General features: G+C 39.3%; 1 protein-coding gene and 1 non-coding gene across 2 annotated transcripts in view; one reads left to right on the forward strand and one right to left on the reverse strand.

Moving 5' to 3' along the window:
• OXR1 (oxidation resistance 1) overlaps positions 1 to 13,045 on the reverse strand; it is a 282,111-nt gene that overhangs the window by 140,939 nt on the left and 128,127 nt on the right. The gene's annotated exons all lie outside the window — the stretch shown is intronic.
• On the forward strand, positions 11,108 to 11,214 carry LOC138382036 (U6 spliceosomal RNA). Its single transcript, XR_011233214.1, has one exon. It is a non-coding gene; the product is annotated as a U6 spliceosomal RNA (small nuclear RNA).

The raw sequence follows: 13,045 nt of genomic DNA on the forward strand, positions 1-13,045 counted from the left end.
TCTAACTCTCATTACTTAAGCTTGTGATTCACTTTGAAGATTTTATCTGTTGTCAAAATATTGACTTAACCTTTCTCAGTAAGAAACTTGATAACAATCCAATACGTATGTGAACCAAATGAAAATTAAAGATTCTCTTTTTGTTCCTAGGGTTGAAGAAAAACTAAGCCCCTTTTCAGACATTAGAAAGAAGATATAAAAAGTAAGAAATCCATCTAATAATGTAAATACTGAATTTAGGCTCAGTGTTCTTTTTGATTTCAGACCATTGAGTTACAATTATATTTGATTTTGTCAATGTACAGTTTAAACCACTATGATTGAGTGACTGTGTCCTACCACCAATTTTCACCATTTGAGATGCTGAATTAGTTTCTGCTAAAGGAGATACTGACATTTTCTCTTTTCAGTAATAAACGGCAAGTGGGAAGAAAGAAAACTATTCAGTGTGCATGAAAAGGAGGTAACACTACTCCCTAATATGCCTTTCAGCTTGCCTCCTTAACTGAAATGAGGCCTACCAAGTAGAGCCATTGAACTTTTCTAAAAAGTCGCCTCTTTCTCATTTGTTTATACTTCTCCAAAACAAGAGTCAATTTTTGTAGTAACTTCCCATTTTATCAAATGAAATCCATGAGAGAATACTTTTTAAAATTGAGGACATGAGGTATCAGAACTAGAGACCATTCTTCTAAGCAAAGTATTGCAAGAATGGAGAAACAAACACCACATATGCTCACTATTAAATTGGAACTAATCAATCAACACCTATGTGTACATATGGTAATAAAACTCAAGGGAAACCAAGTAGGTGGGAGGAAGGGACAGGTAAATTTACACCTAATGGGTACAATGCACACTACCTTGGTGATGGGCACACTTATAACTCTGACTCAAACTGCACAAAAGCAAATCATGTAATCAAAATGTTTGTACCCCTGTAATATTCTGAAATAAAAATAAAATTGAGGGCATGAGAAAAAAAAATTATATACAAAGTCAGTCTCAATTTAAGGCAGTTGTATTTGCTTAAAATATCAGGCACCTCTCATTAATTTACTTTATTTTATTTTTTCTGAGGGCAGGACACCCCTCAGTTGTGAGATTAAGTTTCTAAAGATTGTGTTCAAGGGCGAAATTTATACTAAAACTTCATTCTGAATGTATTCCATCTGGACTATGTAAATATGAATATTAAACACTTCAAAATTAACAATAGTTCTCATGAGTGTTGTTTTTATAGATAGTTTTGTGGTTTCTAAAAATATTAAAAGGCAGTACTTAGAATTACTATACATCTTATGTAGTGTTTTTATATATAATATTATTTTATGATATATTCTATATTAATACATATTATATAATAGTTTTTAAAAACATCTGTCTTTTGGATTTTATAAACTTTTGGTTCACTTAACACAAAATATTAAACACAAGTCAAAATTAAAATACAACCCCAGATATTCATGAATAATTTTTTTGTTTTATAGGATACATTTGAATTGCCAGGGATATAATTTCACACATTAGTAATAATCACTTTGTGAACTCTTAATATCATGATGTTGCAAAAATCAGACCTGCCTAGATATCTGATTATTTTTAGGAAGTACTCTAAAATTAGAAAAAGCACAAATAGTAAGGGTGTACAGCGTATACATCTATGAATCATTAACACCACCATTTATGGTAACCTTTTCTTTTAGTCCAAATTTCATTTATGATTATACAGAATATTTACATATTGTTGGCACTTGTTCTTTTGTTTAAAAAAATTTTTCTTTTACACCACATGTACTCACCATCAAATTGGTTTCACTGATCATCACCTAAGAGCACATATAGGAATAACATTAATCGGGTGTCGGGCAGATGTTGGGGGGGAGGGGATGGGTGTATACATACATAATGAGTGCAATGCACAACATCTAGGGGATGGACACTCTTGAAGCTCTGATTCGGGGGTGGGGAGGGGTGGCAAGGGCAACATATGTAACCTAAATTTTGTACCCCCATAATATGCTGAAATAAAAAAAAATTTTGCTTTAGTTCTTTTCTTCACTATATTCCAAGTAGTTAAAATTCCACATAAGAAAACTGAGGCACACGGAAGTAACTGAAATTGTCCCTTCCCATTGTATTTCTCTGAATTGCATATGTCGATATACAAATTTAGTTAAGCAAAATGATCTGCTTAACATTCTGGTTAACTGAGGGCTTTTGCAAGCATATATATGAGGATTTAAGTAATTTGCACCAAAATAGGAATGCTTATTACTCTTTAAGAACTCATAATGAAACAAAAGTCTAAGCAAGAGTAATGGATGAAGAAACTCTCTACTGGATAGGCTCTGGTCTCTTGAAAAGTCCTGGCATTCCACAGAGGGCTAGCTACGTAAGAGCACAGTTTTATACAAATAAGAGCTGCTGAGAGGTGCTACCACTCAGTGGAAGAAGCACCTGGGTTGATGTCCTAGTTCTTCTGCTACTTCTGTGTGATCCTGGGATGGAAAGATCACTTGACTTTTCGAAGCCTCTGATTCCTCATCTGTAAAATAGGCCTCATGGGGTTATGAGAACCATGAGACAATGTGGGCCAGAGGGCTTTGTCTACCTGAGGGCCCTAAGAGAATCTCAAGTATCAACAGTCAAATCTTCAAATCAAAATACTCTAGCATAATTTTATCCCCACTGAAACCACCAATCTGCCACTATTACACCTGGAAGAGGAGATCAAGGATAAGGAGTTCCCAAAGTTCTACTTCTGCATTTAGTGAAAAATGAAAATAACCAAGCAATGTCGGTCCATCCTGAACCAAACACATATGGAAGGTGAACTGGACCATGGTGCCAATGATGTTTAATATCTCCTTTTGAGCTAATGATGTTTACTGCTAATTGCTCTGATCAAGAAAGTGTCAGCCATCCAGATAAATAAAACAGCTATGGATATTTTCCACCCATGTACAAGATATTTGCTTATCAAAAGGAAGATGAAGAAGTAGGCAATTCTGAAGACAAGAATCAAACTCCACTGAGCACACTGGGTTTGTTTCCATGGAGCAAAGAAAGGACAATCACAGTAGGACTGGGAAATTGCCAGACATTGGTAAGTAATTATCAAAACTGGAGAAGTTCCAGAGAAGCCAAGAGAAAGAGAGGAAAGAATTCCTTTTCTTCTATAGTGACAGAGCTGTGATAAGGATAGGAAGCTCCTGGCAGGAAAAAAATAAAGTTAGCAGAAGTAGTGAGCCTGAAGGAAATACCTTACAGGGCATTAAGCTTGCAGAAGAGGCATGTATGAAGCCATTAAGCCGTCATCTTAAAAGGTCAAGAAAAAATTGAAAAAGAGGTGGGAAAGTCTGACCTAGTCATCTTATGGACCACATCCGAGCTACAAGACTCCTCCAGAACACGTTTAAAAGGTTTGGATGAGGGGTGGATACCATCATGTAGGACTCTAAAGGGGGAGTGTTGAGATAAACTATTAAATATAATGACCAGGAGGTACCTATGAAATAGGGGGAAGGCCCTGAACTGTGATGATATTGCATGGGAGGTTCTAGCACTGCAACTTCCTATGTAGTCTGGAACAATCGATTAATCACACTGTTTATTCACTAGATGAAAGTCCCACATGGGCCATCAACCATGCTAAAAGCTGGAGATAGACAAGATATAGCCTCTGCTTTCAACTCACAAACAAGGAAACAAGTGAGTACAGAAGGAGAAGTTACTGCTCTGATAGGGACTGATAGGGACTGGCACAGGGTGCTGAGGAAACAGGAGAGTCAGGAGTGGGATCACTGATTTCACCTTTGGTGCAATCAAGGAAGGCTCACCAGAGGAAGTGATGCCCACCCAAGTGGATACTGAGAGAATCCTTAGAGGGTGGCCAGAGGAGGTGACAGAGAAAACAGTATGTGCAAAGGTCCAAAGGCAAGAAAGAGAGAGCTTAGCAAATAGAGAAAGGAAGTAGCTTGGTACGTCTGGAGTGTGGACAGTGGAGGGGAAATAGGCAAGAGATGACATGGAAAGATAAGCAGAAACCAGATTATGAAAAGCCTTTTGAATCATGATCAGAGATCTGGGGGAGGGGAAATCTGAGGGGGCAAATGGGGGATCACTAAAGGGTGGGTAACTTAAGCCAACCTGTAAACTTCATTTTTTCACCTATAATATGTAAATAATTCCACCTGCCTCAATGCGTTATAATGAACATCAAATACAAATGTATCAAAAGAACAAAGCTTTATAGAAAAATACTGCAGGCTGAGCGCAGTGGCTCACACCTGTAATCCTAGCACTCTGGGAGGCCAACACTGGAGGATTGCTTGAGGTCAGGACTTTGAGACCAGCTTGAACAAGAGTGTGACCGCAACTCTGCTAAAAATAGAAAAATTAGCCAGGCATGGTGATGCATGCCTGCAGTCCCAGCTACTCAGGAGGCTGAGGCAGGAGGAATGCTTGAGCCCAGGAGTTTGAGGTTGTGGTGAGCTATGATGAGACTCCTACACTCTACCCAGGGTGACAGAGCAAGAAAGAAAGAAAGAAAGATAGGAAGAAAGAAAAATACTGTAATAGTCCTTTTCCTCACTGGACAAAGTACCAAAAACTGATACTGTTTAAGAGGTTTATTTAGTAGAATTGTTTGTGTTAAATTTGTCTTCCTGTCTTAGTCCATTTGGACTGCTATAACAAAATACCATAAACTGGGTGGCTTATAAGGAATAGAAATCTATTTCTCACAGTTCTGAAGGTTGGGGATTCCAAAATCAAGGTGCCGTCAGACTTGGTGTCTGCTAATGGCCTGCATCTTCATTGGCAGTCATCTCCTCGCTTTAACCTTGTGTGGCCAAAGGAGCAAAAGTGTCTTTTTGGAGCCTCTTTTATAAGGACACACATCTCATTCGTGAGAGCTGTGCCCCCATGACCTAATCACCTCTCAAAGTTCCCTCCATTACATACCATTGTCTTGGGGGTTAGGATTTCAACATATGAATTTTGGGGGTATGCAAATATTCAGACCAGAGCCCTTCCCCTCTTTGCTTTAAAGATATATATTCTGTTAGTATCCATACCATATCCTAGTTCTCCATCAGTTAACTTACACTGCTTTGATAAAGAAAGGACCACTTAAGAGTGGAAAATTCAATAAAAAACACCAACCTCCCCTCTGCAAGTCATTGCTCAAAAGTCACCTGAGGCCCCACCCTGACCTCTCCCTACTTAAAAATGCACTGTGCACAACCCTATCCTAATCCCTCTCAACCTGCTCCACTTTTGCCTTACCCATTGCACTTATTTTCTTGTAACATACCAGCAGAATTATTATTTATAGATTCTGGAATGTAAGCTCCTTGAGGGCACATACCTTCATCTATTTTGCTAACAGATGTATCTCATGTGCCTAGAGTGATGCTTGGTACTAGTAGGTACTCAACAAATATTTATTGAATAAATTGAATAAACTGAAGAAAGGGAAGGTCAGTAGAAAGTTTTAAAAAAGAGAAAGTTTCAATATGTTTATATTAAATATTTAATATGGTAAGATGAAATTGCACAGTTAGGAAAAAGAAACATTTAGAATTCATTTTTCAACAATCTAAAGCTTTATTCAACACTTTCTTTTACAAGAGTTCTTATTGACTAGTCTCCTCTGATCTGGGTTTCCAACAGCCTATATCTAGACATGCCACAGATCCCATTTCCAAAAATATTGAAGTGTGTACTGAATTCTAATTTTAGCAAGTTATTGAGAATTTGAACACCGGTCTAGGAGTTTTATCTGCCACCAGTATTTACTGAATACACCGAATCCCTATTATGCCTGTGGGCTTGTTTACAAGCAAAGAGGGAAAGGCTATTTTTACTATTACTGCATACCGGCAAAAGTGACATAAAAACAAGACAAATGCTGCCTTTCTTACTATTTTTTTTCCCATGAAGTCTAGTTCTGGCTGTCTTAAGGAGAAATGATGTTTTTATTTGAACAGAGAAGGTAATGATGTGACTGCTAATAAAGCAAAAAGCTAGTTCTGTGCATGTTCCTTTCTTGAGTCCAGGGACCAGGAGTCGGTTACAGTATTTTAAAGCAAGGGTTGCAGACTGGTGGTCCACAGGCCACAGCTGGCCCCCACAAAGAACAGTGTGGTTTTGTCTGTTAGTTTCAAAAACTTTTTTGGGTTAATTGCCAACATTTAAGGAAAAGAAGGTGTTTCATAAAAATACAAAATGCCAATTTCCACTGAAAAAGCTGGCAGCAATGAGCAAGCATTTCTGCAGGGCAACGGCTTAGTGGAGCTAAACAAGAGCTGACTGTCTGACCAGGCAGGTGCTTGCCAGTTCCGGTATCTCCCCCTGGCCACCTTCCCTCCCGTGCAGTACTCACCCTTGCAGGCCCCAGGCAGTTGTGCAAAGACAAAGCACCTTTCAATGGAGGGGAGCCCAGCTCTGGTTCCTTTGTGCCAACTCTGCTGTTAGAGTTCCATAGGTCAGTTCTGACACTCAGCTGCAATATGAATCAGCCCATTTTTACCAATATCCTTAGGCTCCAAATTCCATACTTCATACCCCTCTTGGCTGGCATCCTCTTATTTTTTAGGTGCCAACAATTTTTATTTTCAACTAAACTTGCTCTTAGAAGAGATTCTGAAGTGATTCTCACTGAAGGCCAGAAAGACAGATGAGAATACCAAGAGGTCTCCAAACAGGAGCTACAATTCTCAATTAAATAATAATGTTCTTAAAATAAAACAGCAGACCCTAAGCAGTAGTTAGGGGTGGGGCTGTGGAAGAGGTTTCCAAGGCCTCTGCGGGGCCTTGACATCATTCCTCCAGTCTTACCGGTAACAAAGAGGACTCTCCCCAGCTTTGCTGGCTTCAGAACCACGGCTACAAACTGTCAGCTGAAGTAGATTATGAATTAATTTAATTTTGAATTAACTTAAGAAATGACAAGTAGATTCCCTTACACAGAAACATTGGTGCTGACATACCCCTCTTAGAGATGTACTCTATCAGGGACAAAGAAGAAATAAGCCCTCAAAATAAAGTCACGTGTCCTTTAAGCTGCCAGTTAGAGAAAAAAAATTAAAGCCTCAACAATTTAATAGATACTTATATATTACTTCCCCTGAACATTCTATGACCTTTCTGAAAATATGTCATTAGCAATCTTAACAAAGTCCTCAAAGTTTTAACCTGTGATATCACAGATATGGTGCACTGCAGTGCTGTAGCATTCCAACATGATGGCCTGCTCCAGCCTGAGGTACCTTAAAACAAATCCACCCTCTATACTTTTGTTTCCTTGCTTACACAAACCACAGCCTACCAAGCAGCTGACATAAGGACCTGTGCAATGGGCTTGGTAGGATGCCCAACCCCATTCCTGTCTTCATACAGCCTTGGTAAATGACCAAAGCACACCATAAACCTTGAGTTTGTGGTCTTGCTTCCCACAACTGTACTTAGTTAAATCAGAATCAATCAAACCAGGTTGGTGAAGCATTTGTTTAATACTATGTATATGCTCCTATTGCTAGGTGCTAGGTGCTATTTGGTATGCAAAGACGAGTGAAATCAATTCTGGACCCACTACTCCATGTGACATCTTTATGCAAATTAGCAAAAAAGGGACACTCCTCTTGGTGGATGCAGGATGCTCAGGTTTTTGAGCAGAGTTCAGGCTGGATTTCAGTCACAAATCCTTGCCTTGGTTGGGTGACCTTGTGAAGGAGTCAACATGCACACTCACACGTGGTGGCTCTGCAAGTCCTAGTCCTTGATCTCAAGACTGGGGTCTAACAGTCAAGGAGGCAGGTAGTCAAGTAATGAATATCCCAGGACAGAGGTTAACACAGGAAAGCTACACTTGAAATGCTACAGAGTTTAAAAGATGAAATTTTTATATAATCGAGGAATCCAGAAAAAACTTCACAAAAGAAATCTTAAAAGGTAGGCTGCAATAGAAATGAGGAGAGGGTTCAAGGAAGGGACTCTAAACAAAGGAAAATACCTGAAAAAGGAACAAGGCAGGGGAATGTAGCAGCACATATAGGAAATGCTATGGGTTTGGTATTGCTGGGGTCTATGCAATCAATGTCTGTGTAAATGATGGAAAGAGGTAGATTGGATCCATGATGCACAAGTCCCTGCAGGCCAAGCTGAGGATTCTGCTTTTAAATCAGTAGTCAGGGTCTCATGTGTTCTTGCACAGGAGCTGATGATAGTGTTAGGTAACAGCTAACAATTATGAAATATTTTGTGCCAAGTCGTTTGCTAAGCCCTTGCCATGCATTATCTAATTTACCTCTCATGACAGTCTTTATGAAATATGTGCTGTTATTATCTCCATTTTACAAACTAGGAAACCACACTTAGAAAGGTTAGTGCTCCTATGACCGTGCAGGCTAGTACGTGGGAGAGCAAGAGTCAAGTCCCTTTACAATTTAGAAGGCCTTAAACATAAGTGTTCTTCTCATTCCATGAGTCAAAGCTATGCTTTGGCAATAGTGGGTAAAATGAATGGAAATGGAGAAACAAGGATGGAAAGATTACTGCAATGATTATTGCAATGTTCCGGTGAGAGGCAATGAGGACCTGGAGTGGCCGTGGAGATGGAGGGGAGAGAGCTCGTTTGACTGGCATTGCAGAGGAAGAATGTTACAGACTTAGAAACTGGCTGTTGAAGAGAGGGAAGTGTTGATAACAAAGGTTTAAAGTGGGGTGCTCAGCAGAAAGGCAGTGCTAAAGATGATCAGCAGTGGGTTTCCAGGAACAGGTGAGCTGGATGGGCTGGAGGGGTGTTCAGGTGGAGCTATCCCAGAGGCATAATGGCTGGAGTGCTAGCAGCCATGTGAAAGATAGAAGCTACGCACTAAGGATGGCAGAACAAAAAGACAGAGCAAAGATGACTGTGGAACCCAAGCTGCCTCCCTCTGGCCATTTCACTCTAAATAGTGTAATTGGGTTTCTGTGACCGCCAGCTAAACATACTGCTTTTTTGATACAGACATTATATACATTTTCACTTCAATAATGGAAAATGTGGTTCTGATTACCCGGTTTTCATCGATATCCACGATTTATACGGACAAGGTTAAGGATTGTCAACATTTCACCATAGTTCTGCTACAGCATTCATGGAACAAAGAGGTTTTGTTCTCTCGTAAAATGCTAATCCAGATAAAGTTGATATAATGTAGATAAGAGGTTTTAGATCAATTTACTCAAAGTTTGGGCAAGAAGGATATTTTCAACTAAAAAAAAGGGAAATCAGAAAGATTAAAACCCAAAGCACCGTTATTGCTGGGAAGAAAGCTGAGGAACAAAGCAGGGCTTTCCATTGAGAAAGATGAGAGTTGGTCTTCACATTTTCTAAAAAGAGGTATCAAAAGAAATCTATTGCTAACCACATGATGTGAGATTCTAGGCTCTGTAAGGATCAAGCTAAAAACAGCAATTTAGTTGGCTGCAGATTAAACCTTGCCTCTGATGGGTCACATCAGGAAGAAAAGCAGAGGGAGCCTCAGATTACCTTTGATGGCATGACACGTGATTAAGGGAGGTATTGTTCTATTGTCAGATGCCTTTTAGAGTGGTGTGCCCAGCGCTGGGAGCCACCCTGGAAGAGGAACGTTGAAAAACCAGAGGACATCATAACGTCACCAGGCTGTAGGCTCTGGTGAGAAGAGCTAGAGAACTAGGAAAGTTTAGGCTTCCCAAAGAGAAAGCCCAGCTGGGACATAAGTTACCAAATCTTGTCCTGCAATCTGTTTTCCTTTCAACATCCAGAGTGAGACCTGGCCATTAGTCTTCCTGCAAGTTCCTTTAATACAATCATGTATTTTTGTCTTTTTTTTCCTGTACTTTGATATTCCAAACTCACTTCCACTTTTGGGCCTCTGTGCTTGCTCTTGCCCTGGATCTTTAAAAACTTGGCTTCTTCTCTTTATTTCATGGGAGACTGCCCTAAAAACTTCTGGAGTCAGAAGTGGTTTTGTTTCAAATGTTGGTTCCACCACTTAGGAGCATTCTGGCCTTGCCTCAGTGTCTGGAAATAGCCTTGGGAGAAACAGACTTGAGAGTTGCTGTGAGGATCAAATGAAACAAATCATGGGAAGCACTTTGGACCATGCCTTTAATTTTATGTTCTCATAGTGCTCCAGAGATATTTATCATTACTACTATTTATTGCATCTATCATCCTCTTTTTTATTGATATTTTTAATTTATTGCCTATTTACTCACACAAGAATATGAGTTCTATCTGTGGAGATCTTGATTTTCACTTCCCCATCTTGAGTGAGTCTAAGTAGGAACACAATAAATAAAAATTTGTTGGCTTTTCATTTAATAGGGAAGAGGCAATACGGTAAAGCAGGAAGAAGTTACTTTTCAGTAGTCCAATTCTGAATCTTCCACCTCCGTGTCACTGTGGTCACTTTCAGGGCCTCAGTTTCCTTCTCAGTATGATTCTATATCTGGGTTGCAGACCTGAGTTAATTTTGTAAAGTTACTCGTGAAGAAGGAAAATGATGTATCAGGCAGCAGGGGGCAGCAGTGTGTCGAAAATGCATCTGCAGCTCGGACACCAGGTGTCCTCATTTCCCATTGTGTGAACTACCTTGTGCATAAATTTCCCTTTAAGTCGTTACATCTTGTGAGATAAAGAAATAACTGATGTCTTCAGAGAAATTAAAGTGTAAACTTCCTTTTCTTTCTGTAAAAATGGAGTTTTCAATTCAAAGCTCAGTGAAAACTCATTCTGGGCTTCTGATTTTATCCAGTTAGGAAGCAGTCATAGGCCCCCCAAGAACTGGGTGGATTGTGGTAGTGGCTGCAGTATTTCTCATTCCCAGCTGTATCTGTTTACTAGTTGTGTGACCTTGGGAATGTTGGGAATAAGTTGCAAAAGGTAACTTATCTGTAATTATACATTTAATTCTCAGACCAATCCTATGAGTTAGATACTAAAACACCAAACAGAGTGAGGTTACGTAATTTGGCTAAGATTATGCAGCTGAAATATACAAGCCCTGATAGGAAGTTTGTAACTATTAAGCCATATTACAAGACATTTCTTGGTTTAAGAGTAGATGAGGTGCTCGCTTCGGCAGCACATATACTAAAATTGGAACGATACAGAGAAGATTAGCATGGCCCCTGCGCAAGGATGACACGCAAATTCGTGAAGCGTTCCATATTTTTTGTGGCTTTGAAATATTCATTATAAAACAAATAAACATCTTTAGTCTTTTTTAAAAAAAAAAAAGAGTAGATGAGGAATTATATATATATTTCTTGCAAATAAATGAAAACGAAGAACCAAGGAACATTTTCCTTCTTGCTTGAAAGATTTGATCATTAAATAAGAGGTTCAGTGTTCAGTTAACCCAATATCTGGAAGTCCCATTAAAGATAACTCAAAATAGTTTGGGGAGTCCTTTGAAATAGACCAAATTTCCATACCATCATCCTGCTTTCTTTTTGTTTTATTCTGTTTATATTTAGAATAGGATTCAGCTGGCCTTACATTCATGGGCCTATCATTCTGAGTAATTCCTTATCTAAATCTCTTATCTTTCTGTTCTTAGGCATTGTGGTATCATTTTTTTTCCTTTACCCCAGCTCAAAAATAATAGTTATACTTAACAGTGCAAATATCAGTGTTCCCATCTAGATACCAACAAGAAAAGGAAAACATTCAGGAAAAGGATACAGAGAGGTTTCTAGAAGAGGAGGGGAGAAAAACCAGGTTGTGTAATTTATCCGGGCCCATCAGTGGCCACATGTGTGCATACACATCGACCAGAACCCAGCTGACAATTATGAATCCGTCTATTTGGACTGCTCTGAGAAACGTAGCCTATTATTTAAGAACATTCTTTATTTAAATTCCATCTTAAAGAGCAACCATAATTAAGATTCCTTTGTATTTTCAAATATAACTCTATTGTCATGATAAGCAAGCTTTTGGGAGATATTTGTGAGTGTGAACTTCCAGTGGAACTTTAGTGCTTCCTGGCATTTGCACTGTATTTTCCTAGCTCATTCACTCTGCCAATCTGCTAGAAGATAATTTCATACCATTTCCGCTTTCCTAAAACCCCCCACAGCTCTTCCTCCATTCTTATTCCCCATTGATGATCTGGGTTCTCAATTTACTGAAAAAAGTGAAGCTTTCAGAGAAGAACTTCTACAGACTCCCAGTACCTCATCCACCCACCTACCAGCATCTGCGCCCACTGACTCACCCTTCTCATGTGCTCCTATTTTAAGCTAATTTATCCCTATCCTCTCTCACCTATTCAAAAACAACCCTTCTGAAACCCTCTGCTCTTTTCTACGTTGTCAAATTTCCCCCTCTCTACTGGATTGCTCTCATCCACATAAAAATATGCTGTTATTTTTCCCATCTTAATTAAGCCCTCTCTTGACCCAATTTACTCCATGGATAAACACTCCCTTCTACTGCTTCTCTTTACAGAAAAATCTCCTGGAAATTCTCTATATTCACCATTTCTAAGTCCTTCTTTCCCATGTTCTCTCCTAAATCCACTCCAGTTGGGCCTGAAGACCCACCACTGCACTTAAGTACTCTTGTTAAAGTCACCAATTACCTCCTCTTTGGTAAAACCAACAATCAGCTCAGTTCTCACTCAATACATGGATCTCTACCTCCTTCTGCACATGCTTTCCTCACTGACTCCCAGGACATCACAGTCTCCTGGCTTCCTCCTCCACTGGCTGCTCCTCCTCAGCCTCTTTTCCAGGTCCACTTCTTCCCCATCAGCACTGGATACCTGAGGCCTCAATGCTTGGTCATCCATCTGCGCTTCCTCCCTTTGTGAGCTTATCCATGGTTTTTGTTATCATCTACAAATTGAAGACTCCTAAATTAATATTTCTAGCACAGATTTTCTCCCAAATTCCAGATTTGTATAGCACACCAGCTTATTCTATATCTCCATTTGGAAACCTAGCTGACATCTGGAACTTAAGATGTTCAGAACTAAACTCCTAAATTCTCTGCAAACTT

This window comes from Eulemur rufifrons, chromosome 3 (assembly GCF_041146395.1).
Source record: "Eulemur rufifrons isolate Redbay chromosome 3, OSU_ERuf_1, whole genome shotgun sequence".
Lineage (NCBI taxonomy): Eukaryota > Metazoa > Chordata > Mammalia > Primates > Lemuridae > Eulemur > Eulemur rufifrons.